General features: G+C 39.1%; 1 long non-coding RNA gene across 2 annotated transcripts in view; it reads left to right on the top strand.

The window, feature by feature from the left end:
• Positions 1–833: 833 nt before the first annotated feature.
• The window catches only part of LOC135294118 (uncharacterized), a 32,343-nt gene continuing 16,909 nt past the window's right edge, over positions 834–16,267 (top strand). Inside the window, exons 1-3 of one of the 2 annotated variants that reach the window (XR_010356274.1) lie at positions 834–947; positions 5,350–5,431; positions 7,873–8,744. This is a non-coding gene — a long non-coding RNA (uncharacterized LOC135294118). Of the gene's footprint in view, positions 948–5,349; positions 5,432–7,872; positions 8,745–16,267 lie in introns of those variants that run through there. The other variant, XR_010356273.1, reaches the window with a different exon arrangement.

Below are 16,267 nucleotides of genomic sequence, written 5' to 3'. Positions count from 1 at the left end.
AATTTGACATTTTGATTTTTTGTTTAATGAAAGCATTCTCTTACCTATAGTTCAGCTGTCCTGATATTTAAAAAAGAAAAGAAAATATATATTTTGGAAACCAGAGATCTTGACTGTATAGGAACATTGTTTTCCATCCATCCAACAGTGTGACGCCAAGCAATTAGAAAGAAGAATAGCATTGGCCTTCACACTGTGTTACAGTGAGCAAAACATGACCAAATATTAAACATAATTTGTGCCCATAATCTTTGATTCAGATCCCAATTTGAACAACTTCCACTATTAGAGGTGCTTACACTGAGTCTTGGGTTCAGTCTAGGGTAAATGGATGGATCATTTGCATGTGTGGTTTGTAAATGGGCTTGGGTTTGAGTCCATTTCCTCAAGACGGACATGGCCCTTTGCATATGATTGTTCTGGCATACTGCTGCTCTGCAGTGTGCTTTGGTGTCCGCTGGATTTTGAGAAGCTTTTCTGGGTGGCTGCACAGTTCAGCTGTGTCTGAGCAGGGCTGCAGGCACTGCTCCGCTGAGTGCTCCCCTCTGAGATCTTAGGGGAGAAATGGGCTGAGCTCTTGCAGACTGAACATAGCAACTGATGCAGCTCTTGCTATGCACCCTGCACTGGAGTCTCCAGGGTCAGCTGACAGCAAGAGAAACCCTTGGAAGCACGAGGTCTTCAGGAGCCATGGGGACGGGTGTGGTGCAATGAGTAACGGTATGTAATGCATGTGCAAGGGGCCTCTGGAAAATACCTGAGAGCACCAGAGATAACAGCAGGAACTCTGTATTTATCTCTGAGCTGGAAAGAGTTGCTCATTCAGTTCACTATCCGGTTCTAGCAGAGCCAACATCTGAGAAAGATATATGCCAGGTCAGACAGATAGCTAACCTGCCTTTCAGAAAGTTCCTCCTCCTGGCTGTTTCATTAGTTTGTGAGCTAAGGTAAGAATAATATATATCTTTAACCTTTTCAAAAAGAGCTTTGAATGTTCTTATTATCTGTATGAATGTCTAATTTCACTTTTATTGCTGGCCAATGCTTGAATGCATCACACAGCAATGACTCACACGGCGTAATGGTATGTCATGTAAAAGGCACCCCTGTAAAATGTATTTATTTTCTGTTTCACTACTTGTGGCTTTTCTTCTTATGTTTATGGAAGACTTGTTTGCATGAGACTTTTTTCAAAATTTATTTCTCAGAAAGAGACCAGTTTCACATGGAGGTCCGGATTCTGATTCTACAGGCATGCAGTTTAGAAGCAGTAGCATTACATGAGAAATGGCACACAGTCTACAAAAATGTGCATTATGGCTTTCTGTTACAGCTGCAGGAAGAAGAAAAAAAATACAGGGAGTTGCAAAAGTCCCTTTAAATACTGCATGGTCTCTTGATTTGGGAAGATCTTTTATTTATTGTTTTTTAATTTTCACTGAGTTTTTAGGCTAAGAGAAAGTTTTTGGTTTTTTAAAAATCTTTAATGTAGACAAAACTGTAGCAGGCTTTGAACCAGCCAGAGTTTTTGAAAGTAGCTGGGAAGCTGACACTCCTTTTCAGTAACTAATGGGCATTGCTCTTGTGCTCAGTTATTCCATGTTAACTAGTCTTGCCTCTGTCCTCTTGTGCTCCATGGTGGTGTGTGTGAGTGTGTTAACCAAGAAAACTCACAAGAACAGTTGAGCAAGACAGTGGTTTCTATTTTTCACAAGAGGAGTGGCTTTTCTCTGTTTTTTTGTTGGTTTTTTTTTCATACAAAATATTTCTCTCATTCTTTGAGGAAGATTGCATTCTTCAAATTCCTCAGAAATCCCTTCAAATGATTCTGCTTCTGCCTGGTAGAAGTCATCTTCACAGGCGCTTCAGCTCTGTTGGCTGGCAAAGAGACTGGTACACACAAAGGAGCCTACTCAAGTTTCCTGAACTCAACAGAAAGTTTCTTCATTTACAATAGCAGTTTCTGGACATGATTACTCTTGCCTGATGGACTTTTCAGAATGGAAGAAAATCTATTAATAAGTTTTTCAAGAGTTTGTTAAAATGTTATATTTAGACTAATTTAGTTTGCAGAGGGTGTATCAGAAAGTGAAAATATCCCTGAGGTAAGGTCACAAAAGGGCTTACAAGGGTAACACAGTAAATGGAAGTAGCGGGTTATATTGACAGATGCAGTTCCTAGCAGATTAAATACTGTGGAAAACTGGGAAACTGCTTCCAAAATTTTATGTGCTATTTTGAACTTCTCTCATTAATTTATTATAGAATTAATTTACTTCAGTGAAACTCATCTTATTTAGACCATCTGGGGGTGGGGTCTACCATATGCTGTTGGGGAGAAGCAGGAGCGCATTTGAGGATGTTTGGGAAAAGTTTTCAAGTTATTCTTGTTGCAAGTGTGAACAAATGTCTGTGCCTGAAGAAAGTAATCAAATTACCTTAACCAATGGCACTTCTTTATTTCATGTGTATTTAATAACTATGTATTTAATGCATGAAGTTCACCACATATAAACCCAAAAACAATTGAAGGATTTATGTTGAACTTAAAAGCGAACTAGAGGCTTTTCTTCTTCCAGTGCCTTTGAATAATTTTTACCTCTTTTCTGTCTGCACAAGTGCAATTGACTGAAGGATACTATTGTGCTGGAACACTGTGAAATAAGGGGGAAAAAAACCACACCAATACTGTCAAAACTGAGAAGATTTCCGTAGCAATTGAATGAGTGTGAATTTAGTTCACTGACTTTAAACGAAAGGCTGAGTGAGTTTTCTGCTGATAGGGTTTGAAGGGCAGACTGGCAATATGGTGTATTTCTTCCTCATGCTTTACTGATGGAAACCATTATGAATTCATATGGAACCATAATTGAAACCCCATGATTTCTAATATTTTAATTTTGTCTTCATAAAGCATATAATCTATTATTTCTTCTCTCAGTATGACACTATATATACTTTCTCCAATACTATGAAAATACAGACAGGTCCCTGTATATAGTGGGATATTTATTTTCTAGCCTCCAACAGCCTTCTCTTTCCATGCCTCAGGAGCCCTAACTCTGCAATTTTCTTTCTGTACATTTTCATCTCTTCCAGTGAGCATTCATTCCTACCACAATGTCCTCCCAAATTAATTCCCATCACATTGTCCTCCTAAATTATTTCCCTTAATAGTATGTTCTTTACTGCTGAATGCCACTACTGCACCTCAGCTATTCAGCAAGCTGTCATACCAGGTGGATAAAAAAAGGAGTTGCTAGGAAAGGGATTTTCCTTGCTTTGTGCTACAAGCTGAATATAGGACTGCAATAGTCCGTTGATTTAGACAGAGCAAGGAACGTCCTTTCTGTGCACCACACAAAACCTCAATTTTTTAGAGTGCTATGACAAATTCAATATAAAAACCAAGAAGTCATAAAAAGGTCTTGAATGGGTCTCAAGGATGCAGCAGCCAAAGGAAAGAAATCATAGACAATTGAATTTAAGGTGTGAATGAGTGAGTTACCCAATAATGAATTTTATGTAAATATCAAAAATTTTAAGAGAAACTAAATGGCTTCATTTGTACACCCTTGCTTCTTTTCTTGTTTAAAATAATAATAGTAATACTCCTGGTAGCAGTGAAATAATTTAACTCCACTATATGAAATGTAATGTGCATTATGATTTATTTTTCTGGCTGCCTTCTATGGACAGCTTTGCCTAAATTCTGTAGAGCTGAAGGCAGTGGATAGTGGCATGAAGCCATGGAACATTAGTTAATGTAGCAAAACAGAAATGCAGGAGCTATTGTAAGTACTGAAAATCTTGGAGAAAAAGGAAAGTAGCTGAAGAGAAAAGCTGAAATAGCCACTATAACAACTTGATAAGCCTAATGTGTGGATTGGCCTGAACAACGGAATGGGAGCTAAGTTTGGCCACACACACAAATGTGATTCGTGCTATGTGATTACGTGTACATGGAGGGATTTCAGGAAGAGTTGGTAGGTTGAAACTGAATGTGCAAGTCCTCCTGGCACAGATCACCTGATCAGCCATGAAATTCCAGGGAAAGACCTCCTTTATTTTTCCTAGTCTCACATCTTTTTTTTGATATTTCAAAAGTAATTGATAATAAAGTGCTCTCATAATTATCATCTTTCCTCAATGTTTCCTGGAATGTCTCTCCCTCTTTGATTTTGGCTCTTGTCAACACTACTACCATTTCTTTTCGCCCATCACAGGGCGAAGTGCATTTTCACCACCTTTATCCCCCAGAATTATTTAAAAACGGGCTGCCTCTGAAAACATCTGGCTGTGTTTTAACATGCTGTTTATCAAACTTGCGTACTATTAGGCAAGTACAGAATTATGAGTAAGCCATACCAAAATATGAGCAAAATAGTCATGCTCATAGAGCATAAAAAGAAACAAGCAAAAATGTATTTCATTGGAAACTCATAATTTTTCCTTGAAGAGTCATTATGTAGAAGTATGTTTGGCTTTATATATATGCCCTTGCGCTCAATATTAGTTTGATTTAGGGGAAGAAGAGAGGAAGAATGGGCAACTCTTTCATCTCTGCTGCTCTTATGATCTCAGTTTCAGTGTTTGAGTAATTCCTAATTTGTGCAGACAGCAGATGTAGGCTCTGGGGTTCTCTGGTTTATCAGTTTCCAAGAACTGGCTTAAGAAACCTTTTTTAAAAGTTCAAAGAGCAATGTTTTGAAACTATCTCTGGGATACATTGTATTCTAAAAGAAATAATTTCCATGTCCTTTGAGGTTTGGTGCTCAGTTCTGTTTCACTCTAGATGAATTACAGTGTAGGAAGGCAAGAAAGGAAGGTGTTAGTATTTAATCCTATTCCTATTTTAAAAAAGTAGTTTAGAAAGGATCAAAGTTATTTTCATGCTCTACTGAAGACGAGCTAAAAGATAATCCTCTCTTGTTTTTGACTCTGTCTATGATTATGGATGCATTATGGACATTCATGCTGCAAATGCAGCTCTCATTGAAAGTTCTGATGTGAACACAATATGGGCTCGTAGGTGTTTACATTCAGAGCTGTACAGGGTCTATCTTGCTTCTTGGTTATGACAGCTGGTTTCAGTTTTTGAGGTGTGTTCACTGTTTCCAATGGACACTACATTGCATTAAGTAGGTACGTAATGTCTTCAGAACGCTGAGGACCTGCCAGACTGTAAGATACGTTCATTGCTCAGACCTTCTATCATGAGTAGCTATTTTTCATTAGTTGCTCTGAAATTTGGTGAAAATAGATGAAAATATAGCCATAGGTGAATTTTGGTCATTTTTGAGGAGACTTGACTTTGCTTTTAATTGACTTTTCCTTTTTACATTGCAGATTTTATTAAATGAAGACATGATGGATGCACAGATTATAAAACACTTTGTAGTGAGAGGTCTATCCAGTCTGCACTTCAAGGGTTTGTTTTTTTTTTGCTGGGTTTGTTTGGTTTAATTTCTTTCTCTGTCATGTATACTCACATCCATTATGTTGAATAATATTCCTGCTGTCCACTGAACCATCTCAGACCTGCAATTAAAGTGTGCTCTCTGCAGCTTCCTTAGGCTGAAATCAGACCTAGAGCTAGCTACAGCTTCTCTGTAGCATCCTTCCAGTTAGAGCACAAACAGCACACGTCATTGCTGGACACCGAGCAGAGAACAGAGCATAGTTCACACCCACACTCATCTCTTGGATGACCTTGCAGCTCTTGGTGGGGGAATGTATCCAAGTTTCTTATCACCACATGGAGAGCTGGGGGGAGAACAGGAAGAGAAGCATCTGTTTCTCTCCTGTTAGAATACTGGCTCTAGAATTAGGGGCACAGCTAGAGAGCTTCAGAGCTTATTAGCACTTCCAAATGTTTAATTTCCAAGTCTTACAGCTAGTGGCCCATGCATGTCCCATCCTTTGCTGCTTATGGACAAAGACAGGCTTGAATAAATGCTCTGTAGTAATCTGGGAAAAGGGGAATGAAGAGAAAACTTGTTATCCCAATTAACATGTCATTAGACTGACTATTAACTTTAATATTGCCCTAGTAATGTTTGGGATGAAAATTTATTACTTCCTATCATTTACTGATCACCCCATCATTTACTGATCACATCCAAGAACCAGCTAGCATAGGCCTCCTCACCTGGGAAAGTAATAGCTCTGTCTGCTGTTTCCTTGAAATCCAGGTGGAAGATGGAAAGTGCAAATATTACTAGGTGTAGTGGTTGATTTAGCCTCCAATTTTATAGTTATACTGAGGAGAGCTACTTTAACCCCTCCTAAACCATTAAGTGTGCAGCTCTCTGGCACAGGGCATGTCCTGACTTAGTTCCTTAATGTGAGCTTTCAACAGCTTTTATATTCAAATTAGTTTTCTTTACAAGTTTTAGGGTCCTCTCAAGTTCCCTTTTCAGCCAAGCACTCAGGCAGAATGACACTGTTCATATTTCTTTATAAGAATCTCAAGACAACACAATTTTTATTTTAAATCTTAAGTGTTCATCACACTGCCCTATTTTTTGCTACTTCTATACATTTAAATACTATAGAGATGTGTTAATTGACATTATTTTTCTAATGAGAAGCAGCCTAACTTTTTTTAAAATAATTCTTCAACTGTCTTGTACAATATACTGGCTTTAATTCACAATCAGATGAAAAATATAATGCATTTTTAGTGATAATTCATTAGATGTATGTTTCCACTTTACACTTTTTTACAGTGAGAATATAAATGCTTTTGATGCATTTATTTCACAGAGCAGTCACATCACTCTCATATCTTACATGCCACTTTAGATCCTCATCTGAGCAATGCTGCTCTCAAGCAATGCTTTCCAATCCACAGAATGTGGGCAATGGGCCCAACATTACTCATGGTACATTTGTTCCTATAGATTTTAATTTCTTTAACATGACATGAGATCAGAGTGGCACGTGTCCTCTAAAAGCAGCACAGACACTCTTAGTCATACTTTTATATACCTCTCATAGTTTACATATACTTTCCTATCTACTCTGGAATATTGATTATATTTTCCAAGGAAACTTTTGGACTGCTCAGATACAGTCTAAAGAAACCATATACCTTAAAGGGTATTCTGCACAAAAAGATCACTGTATATTTATGGGTACCTCCTATCACCTCTTTGATTCATTAGGCATGAAAATATTTCCTATAAAGAAAAAAAAAATCAAGTATTAAAACATTTATTGCTTCAGTTGAAAACACTTTGAAAAAAAGGTCTTTATATATATATATATATATATATATATGTGTGTGTGTGTGTGTGTATATATATTTATGGTCTATAATATCTGATAGAGTTTATAAATTTATTTCCTACAGTGATCATGGGTGGATACAAACCCTATGGTGTCATTTGCTTGGCTGCAATTTCTGGAAAAATTATCTTATTTAACTCTTCTTTTAGTACTTGATTTCCCTTTTGTCATTACCTGGTACTATTCTATGCTGTATCTATCTATATCTATATAATCTATATCTAAATCTATATCTAATCTATATCTCTATAACTATATCTATATCTATATATATCATCTACATCTATACCTATATCTCTCTATATCTACCCATATATCTATCATCTGTGACTTTTGTAGCACTAAGAAAGAAAGATTTTCCACTTTTTTCTTGGTTTCTGCTATCATCTTTTTCTGTGTTACTCTCATCATGATGGCATTGTCAAGTTCTTGCAAGCAGTGTAATCAGTTATTATTATTCCTTCTGTTTTCACAGAGTCTGGTTTCTGCTATTTGTCACAGCATGCAGGGGGTTTTTTTGACTTTGTTGTTTTTTCTCTGAACTCTAATTCTGAGCTCTGTGTATTTTTCTGTCTCAAGTCTCTTTCCTTTTAGCATGATGGGTTATTTGTCACGTACCCATAAAGTAGTCCACCATAAAACACTTTTCATTAGCAATGGAGAAGATTGAGAGGGGACCTCATCAATGTCCATAAATATCTGAAGGGAAGATGTCAAGAGGCTGGAGCCAGGCTCTCCTTGCTGATGCCAAGCAACAGGACAAGAGGCAACAGGCAGAAACTGATGCACAGGAAATTTCACCTGAACATGAGGAAGAACTTCTTTACTGTGTGGGTGACCATGCACTGGAACAGATTGTCCAGAGAGGGGGTGGAAGTCTCCCTCACTGGAGATATTCAAGAACTGTCTGGACACAATTCTGTGCCATGTGCTCTAGGATGGCTCTGCTTCAGCAGGGAGGTTGGACCAGATGCCCCACTACGGTCTCTTCCAACCTGACCCGTTCTGTGATTCTGTGGTTCTGTGTCTCCCTTAGGTTACCATTTCCAATTTGTTCCCTGGTTGTCAGGTAGAGACTCTCCTTTCCCACTTATTATTTGCACAGATGGCAAGTGCCCACACTGGACAGTGAGACATGTTCAGTATTCATTTTTGGTGAGAGAATTATTTTCTTTAGTTTTACCTTCAGAACCATAGGCCATTTCCAAATCCCAGGGAGCCTGGCAGAAGCTGGATAAAGTGAGATCTGCCTTCTGACTGTCTCTCTGACCCTATGACACAGCAACATCCAAGTGCCACAGCAGTGCAGGTCAAGTGGCTTTAGCGGCCAACTTACAGGTACAGTTTCCCCAGATGCACCAGGAAAACAGCAAACACAATGTGTTTCTGGTTGTGTGACCAGAAATAGATTTTTTCCATAGGCCAATTTAGGCTTTTTTGACTGTTTCAAGCAATAGGGTATGTGAAGTCTTTCTGGAACTGACTCTGATGAAGCTTGACTCTTCCTTCCTCCTGACCTCCTTTTGACTTTTTCAGCTATGATGAATGAGTCAGGGTCTGAGGGTGGTGATCCAGGCACAGCCTTTTCTTGTGTTGCTGCCAGAGGATGTTTTCAAAAGGAGAACCAAACACACCATCCTTTAGGAGTTTCCTTCTTGCCCTCCTTTTCATTTATTTAATAATGTTCAAATATTACAACATAAAATACTGCCATATGTCAGAGCTTGTCTTGTTGCTTGGCAGCATTCAGGCAACAGATTATGATAAATTATAGAGAAATAAGCCTCTTTCTTAGAAAGTTAGGATAGATCTGTCCTGTGCTGTTGTGTCCTGATGTGTGTACATAATCTGTTACACACCTCTGGAAGAGTTCAGAAGATTAATGTTCTAATATAGCCCTACCCAGAAATAAAATTGTAATTATATCCTGTTGGCTACAAAGTGGGTCTAAAAAGTCCTCAAAGCTTTCCCTCAGCTGATGGAAACAAAGGGTTACCAAAAATAGAGAGAGAAAAAAAGTGTTTCTTTGGGTCATGTGCTCATCGTCAAAAGGGGAAGGAGACAGAGACTCCAAAGAAAGCCTTTCAGGTTTTGTAATCATCCTCCTGACCCTTCAACTAGAGGCACTTAACATCTGCTGGGATAAATGGCTATAAAACCAGGAAGAAATTAGTGAATTTTTTTTTTAATTGTCGTATTTTATTCCCAGGATGACTTTCTGATGTTGTGGAGTGCTCTGTACAACCTCCAGTAGCACTTGAAAGTATGTCAAAGCCAATAAAGCTTTATGATTTCAGCTAAACCCCAGACTTTTGAGCAAAATCTGAGAATTTAGGGATTATTTCTATCTGCACCTACTAAAGCTTTTGGCATGATGTGAGGTGGGCAGAAAGAGGCAGCATTTTCTTGAGCTGCCACAACCTAAACCTGTTCAGCTGAGCTTCTTGAGTCCTTAGGCTCCTCTCTCTTCTCTGCATTCATAGCTCACGAGGTAGTTACATCTGAACTTCACCCTACTACTCCCATTCCTCCTCTCCCATAGGACAGTGGGACAGAGCCAGAAGTGATGCTGAAATGATGAAAAGTGGAAGTTTTTCATACATGGATGAGGAGAAATGGACTAGGAAAAAGTCTTCTTCCTTAAGTTTTGAGGATAAGAGTCTTTCCAGATGTGGCCATGGGAAAAGTCAAGGCAGTCCAAGAGAATATGAATTTGTGGGCGGTAAGAAAATATTGTATGTAACTTGAGTTACAAGCTTGTGCTCACATTTTAACACATAGGAAAGTGTAAGCACATAAGTGCTTACACTGAATATTTATTGATGTGGAGAGATAGATAATGTTGAAAACCTCTACGTATACTTATTTTCTTTCTTATTTTCTTTATTACCTTTAATAAAAAACCTATTTGAAATGATACTTTAGAGAGTCTGAGTGACTTTCTTACCAGGATAATAGTGGACCTGGTGTAAGAACAGTGCCCCTTAGGATCAAGAAAATGACAGGTTTTTAAAACAATGAACTGTGTCTGAGGAATAAAGATTAATCCAAATTTTGTCTTTCTTTTCATAGAAAATATTTTGTTTTGATTCAGATAGAGAACTGCAACACAGAGTCTTTAATCTATTATAATCAGTAAGGTTAAAAATTTTTGATTGATGGACTCACTTTTGCTATAAAGTTCAGATAAGGTAGATCAGCTCCTGATATGGAAAAAAACCAGTCTGAGCATTGTTTGCCTGGCTCATTCCTGTGCCTCCTTAGTTGCATGAAAACATAGCTATAAGTCACAGTTTCTCTCCCACTGGCATCCTCTGCTCACAAGGGGCACTCAGGAGTTAGCTGTTAATGCTGACTTCCAGAGCATTTATACTTAAATAACAAAACTACTGGGAGTGTTAAGGAAGAAATTCAGCAGCTTGTTTCCACAGCTGTGATTCAAAACCTCAAAGACATTCATGCCCAGTGAATGAGGCTGCTGCAGACCAGCACTCTTTTCGTATCCTGTCAGCTTTCTATCACCTCATTAGTTTTACTGGGTTTTTAGTCAGAGGTCAGCAGTGTCCCTCTCCCATTTGTACACCTATGGAGGGAAACACTTGGTGAATTTTCCCAATAGTATGAGATTTCGTCTTGTGTTATACAAGTTATACAATAACTCCTTTGTGAAAGTCTTAGTTTGACTCTGCTTATTTTATTTCTCATATTTCCTCTTAGTCCTAGTCAGGACTATTCCTCTGTGGGCAGCTACTGGATACTTTTCTTTATAAAACTGATCCTATGTAAGAGGTGGGGTGCTTTTTCTGTTTTAAAGTATCTGCAACTGGTATATTCTGCTCTGTATGGTTGTGTTATGTTGTATTTCAACAAGATAGGGAAATGGGCCTGAAAAGATGTGCTCTTATCTGTAACTGGTACTTAGGGCTACATTTGTCTTAAGCACATGACTGTTCCCATCAAAGCTGTCTGTGTGTGTAAGTGCTTTATTAGGTCCTTGTAGCAATAGCAAAATTTCTTTTGATATTAGGGCAAATGCGTATTAAGAAAAAATTGTGCTGAATTCTTAATATTTACCATCCCCTAAAGACTGGAAATAAGTTTCTCATTTTTGGAAATGTACTTCCAAGGAGATGTTAGGTAAATTATTAATATTTTTGGAATCTGGAAGTCAGTTTTAAGTGTTGGTGACAAGTGGGAGTAAAACCTTTGATAGTTCTTCCAGATTTGTATGCTATGAGTAATCTCCACTTCCACAGATTAAGAAAGATTTCGTTAGAAATTTCAGTTCCACAGAGGATGTTTTCTTTTGACCTATTATAATTAGTTCTGGGGAAACAGCATTTTTGTCTGTTAACTTGGAAAATTTTGTGACAGACAGCACTAAGCAGCAGATATCTGCTTACTACTCCTTGCTTAGTGTTGTGTGCATAAACCCACATGTACAGAGAATGCATTTGCCATGCACAATGAGTAAAGACATTAGATGTGACAGAATGTATTTTAATATTTAGGAACATCAGCAATAGTGGAGAGGATCAATTGTGAGATACCTCTTACCTATCTTGAGGCATGTGAACCCACTTTTTCATAGCCTGCTCTGCATTTTGCCCCATAACATCTTACAAGAGTGTTGGCTATTGTAAGTAGGGATTTCTGAGAGTGGTGTTTATGCCTTCTTGTTTTCAGCTATGAAATGTAGAAAGCAGGTGATGTCTCAGCATGCTGTGGGAAAGCAGGCTGGAGGTGCATGGGACAGGGTTATCCTCCTGACTAAGCCCAGCAGATATTTCAAGGTCAAGTTGTGCAACCACAGGATGCTGAAGGGAAAGTTCACAGTGCCAGGGGTCAGCCAGAAGAGAGCTGTCAGAGCAGAACGCTTTCTGTTCCTGGACTGTGTTGTGGGATGAGGAGGGAAGATAAGATGCCATGACCTCACTAGCTGCCAGCCAGGTCATGGCAGTGACAAGGCAGGCTTCTGGGTCCCAGTGTGAAACAGCATTCATTCACCTTCAGTGTATGGTTCTATTGAATCATAGCTGCAGAAAAATCCATTCAAAGATTTGCTGAGGTTCTGTGCATGGAGGACATGAAGGATAACCCGACTACAGTTTCCACCCTGTATGGGTGAAAAATGTGCCCAAATTTCAGGCTGCAGAGCTGCCTCCCATGGACGGAAAGACAATGCCACCAGCACTCCTATAAGTTTGCTGCTACACTGTGTGCCTGCTGCAGCTTATCTGCACATGTCAGATATAACCTACTTGTCCTGTAAATCACCTACTGCTGGATGCCCTGGAGACACAGCATGAGTATGGTCAGGGTACTGGCATCCCTCTTCCTGTCCTGTGTGGAGATCCCTGGGAAAAGGAATATTATTATTATCATTATCATTGTTATAACTATTATTAATAATGCACAATAGTATTTTAATATATTATATTATACAATAGTAATATAAAATCATTGCTTCATTGAGGGAGGCAATTTCTCGTTACGAAGAAATATGAATTTATTTGATGGGGATTATTTGTTGGTGATACTTCTGAGGATGAAAAGGATTCTTTTTTATTATGGATTTTGATAGCTCTCTATTGTCAAATGGTGTCAGGGCCAATGTAAAACAAACAAGTGATTTTTCTTTTTAATTGGGAAGGATTTCTATTTCTTTACAGGATTAGTCTTTTTCCACCTCCTAATGGTTATATTGTAGAGGTTGTGAGTAGAATGTATATTTATTCCCCCACATCTTCGCCAAGAAACAAAATAGGAAAATATAGGAAAAAAATCTCAAGTGAGTTGCTTGGTGTTTTCATGCTTTGTTTCTCCAGTTGGCTTGAACTGCATTAATTTTGTTGTTTTCAGGGGGTTTTGTGGCTACAGGCGTTCAAGGTGATAAATCATGAGAAAGCATAAGTAGTATCTTTTGGCTCACAGACAGGCTGATTCATGGTTGTGGTATGGAGTAGGTCAGGCTTTTCCCAACAAAACATAAACTGCCCATTACTGTAAACCTTAAATTTAAAAAATATCTTGGATACCTGTGGTATGGCCCTGTACTTTAGCTGTCTAATGACCAGTATGCAACAAATTCCAACTTTTCAAAAGTTTTTTTCACATGGGAGCAGGATCTTAAAATCCGGGATGTATAGCATTCATACAATAATAAGAATGAGAAGTGCTAATTACTTGTTTTGAAGGTGAGATTACTCTTATTCTTGTGAGGGCTTCCTTTTCCCAAATGTATAAGTTCTTTTTGTTGCTGGAGCTGGGGAGGTTTGATCGTATCTTATCGGTGTGAGTGCTTTCCTTCTGCCACACCTGCTGACTTTCCTCAGTCTGGATCCCTGACACCTGTGGGTCCCTGTTACTGTACTGAGCTGATGCTGAAGGCATAGTTTCATCATGAAGGAGTGTAGAGCAAGGAGGAACTTGGACACAGATGTTTTTAAGCTGTCTAGTACAGTTTAGAGTAGAGATTGTGAGGGATAAGTGATAATCCATGAGTGCTGGAAGAAACATCTCTAATCACATTCTATAAGGTGTAGAGAAGGGAATGGGATGTCCTCAGCATGACCTTGTTTCACAGATCTCTGGAGGATGGATCACGGCTATTCCAGAGAGATTAAAAAAAGTACATGTTGCTTTTTCCGAGAACTGCTAGACCCTGGGACCAAAGGATGAATCACATCATTTGTCAGTTTCATTTTCATGCTGTAAGGAAGTCGTGCGATCCCCTGGCCCAACGCTGCCACTAGCCACATGACTGGGTGGATGAAATCAGTATCTATGTTACCATTTTTCTGTACATCCTTATTGTTGCTATTTGTTTGGTTTTTTTTCTTTACAACAGCTTTAGAAAACATTAGATTTTCATTGCTTGAAAAAACAAGCTCACTTTTTTGGCCTTCTACCAACTCTTTCACTATTCATCTTTTGGCTTTGGAAATCTGGAGTTTCTTAATATTATTGAGTATTTTCCACCCAAAATAAATTGATTGAGTCTACTGGTTGAATACATAGACTGGCATTGGATAGAGCAGCTTGGAAATGAAGTATATAGGAGACATATGAAGAGGCCTGCATGGTCAAAAAGCTCACGTAGCTGTGTATGTGGCCAGCAGGAACTGTTGTCAGCTTTGCTGGCAGATGTGATAACACAGAGGTAACTGGGCTGAAAACATGCAAATTGTCACTGTGAGCAAAGGTGAACCTGGAAAGAAACCATCAAGTTGTTTTTAGAGTATTGTACGAGTCTCCAATACTCTTCCTTTGCTCTCCGCTGTACTAAGACTAAATACTGTCAGAGAATAAACTCAAGGGTCTCCTTCACAGTCCACAGGGTTCATGCAAGGGCTTAACAAAAGGCTTTGACAAAATAATACATGTCCTATGTCTCTGCTGAATACCAGCCAACACTGAGAATGTTTATCTTCCTAGTAAACTTGATGTTTATCAGAGATCTGTTTATCTGGTCCCTGTGGCTTTGGGATCAGTGTCTATGCCTGATGGACTTCAGCTTGGCTTCTAATTCAAGCTCAGCCCTGCCTTGGGCCTTTCTCTGCTGAGGCCCAGTGACAAACCTGTCCCATTAGACATGGGCTGCACATGGCTTGGCCTGAGCAAGGTGTTATGCTCATGGCATTGCCTGAGGTGTCTGACATGCTCGTGGCCTGGCAGGACCATGTCACATTGTCACGTCTCTGTGCTCTTCCCAGTGCTTGAGCATCACCAGATCAGTGTCTCACAAAGTCCAGTCTCACCTGGCCTCATCTTCACAGCCTTCAAACCTGTGTTTCCCCCCTTTCATGGCTGTACTGAAACCAGAAATCTCTGGGCTCTCCTTGGTTATAAGCAGAAGTGCATAGATTTGTGGCATCTTGGCTGAAGCACTGAACTAGGAAGGAGGTTAACTTTTGGACATCTAAGCCTACACATTTTGTCTTTTAATTGCTTCCTGTGAAATGCACTTTAGAGGCAGGGAGGAAAGGAGCACAGCTCAGGACTCTCTTTTTCCCTCTGACGAGTAAAGTAGCAGAAAACAAAGTCTAGATCCACTGATAGGCTTCATAATAATTTTTATTCCTATAACTTTACCAAAAATAAAATATTTTTTCTGTCAAATTTCCCAGATTACCTGTCAGTGTTAGTCCAAATGAGTTTTGAAATAAGTTGTATATTGTATTTCAGGTATTTTTTACCCAATTTGTATGTAAAAATAATCAATGTAATTATTTAGGAGTGATGAGAAATGTTATCCATAACTAGAAAAAATTTAGCTCTTACCCACTTTGTGGCAGAGGAAGTAACTCAGATAGTTGGACTACATTGCCTTGCTGGCTTCCTGTAGGAAAAAAAAGCTTTTCCTGGGCTCACTAACAGTATTTCACTTGCCAACATTCATCTGTAACAGAATTCCTCATGGTGAGACACACGCTCAGCCCCTGTGGTATTTCAGGTACTCTACACCATGCAGCAGAGAAAGGCACAGAGATTCTTAAGTTCACGTTGCTGGGACTTTCTCCCTGTCCAGTGGCAGGTCTGCTGGGCCAGCACAGTGTTGCAGCTAAGATGAAAAGTGTCTGTGAAAGCCCTCATTAGCTCATGTGCTAGTGCTGCTGTGCTGCTCTGGGATCTGGGAGATTAACTTCATTATGTCCTAGTAGAGTTTAATGGATATTTCTACTCTTTCAGTGCTAGTTTCAGCATCAGCACACTGTCTTGTGCGATATGAAGACACCTACTGAGACAAGAGACACTTCAAAGGGAGGACAGCCACCACAGGGCTGCCTAGTGGAGCTGGGCAGCAAGGCAGCAGAGGTGACTTTTCTCTGCTGCCTGCCTGGGTAATACCACAGGCTGATCCATTAAGGGGAAAAGAACATCTAGATTAAAATATAACAGCAAGATAATTCTTGCAAATAATTCCTGTGTTGAGATGTAGAATCTGGTATAGTGAGTGATTTAATTTTGCAAT

The sequence above is a fragment of the Passer domesticus genome, chromosome 2 (assembly GCF_036417665.1).
Source record: "Passer domesticus isolate bPasDom1 chromosome 2, bPasDom1.hap1, whole genome shotgun sequence".
Lineage (NCBI taxonomy): Eukaryota > Metazoa > Chordata > Aves > Passeriformes > Passeridae > Passer > Passer domesticus.
Note: the sequence above shows the minus strand (reverse complement) of the source record. Positions and strands in the feature narration are given on the sequence as shown.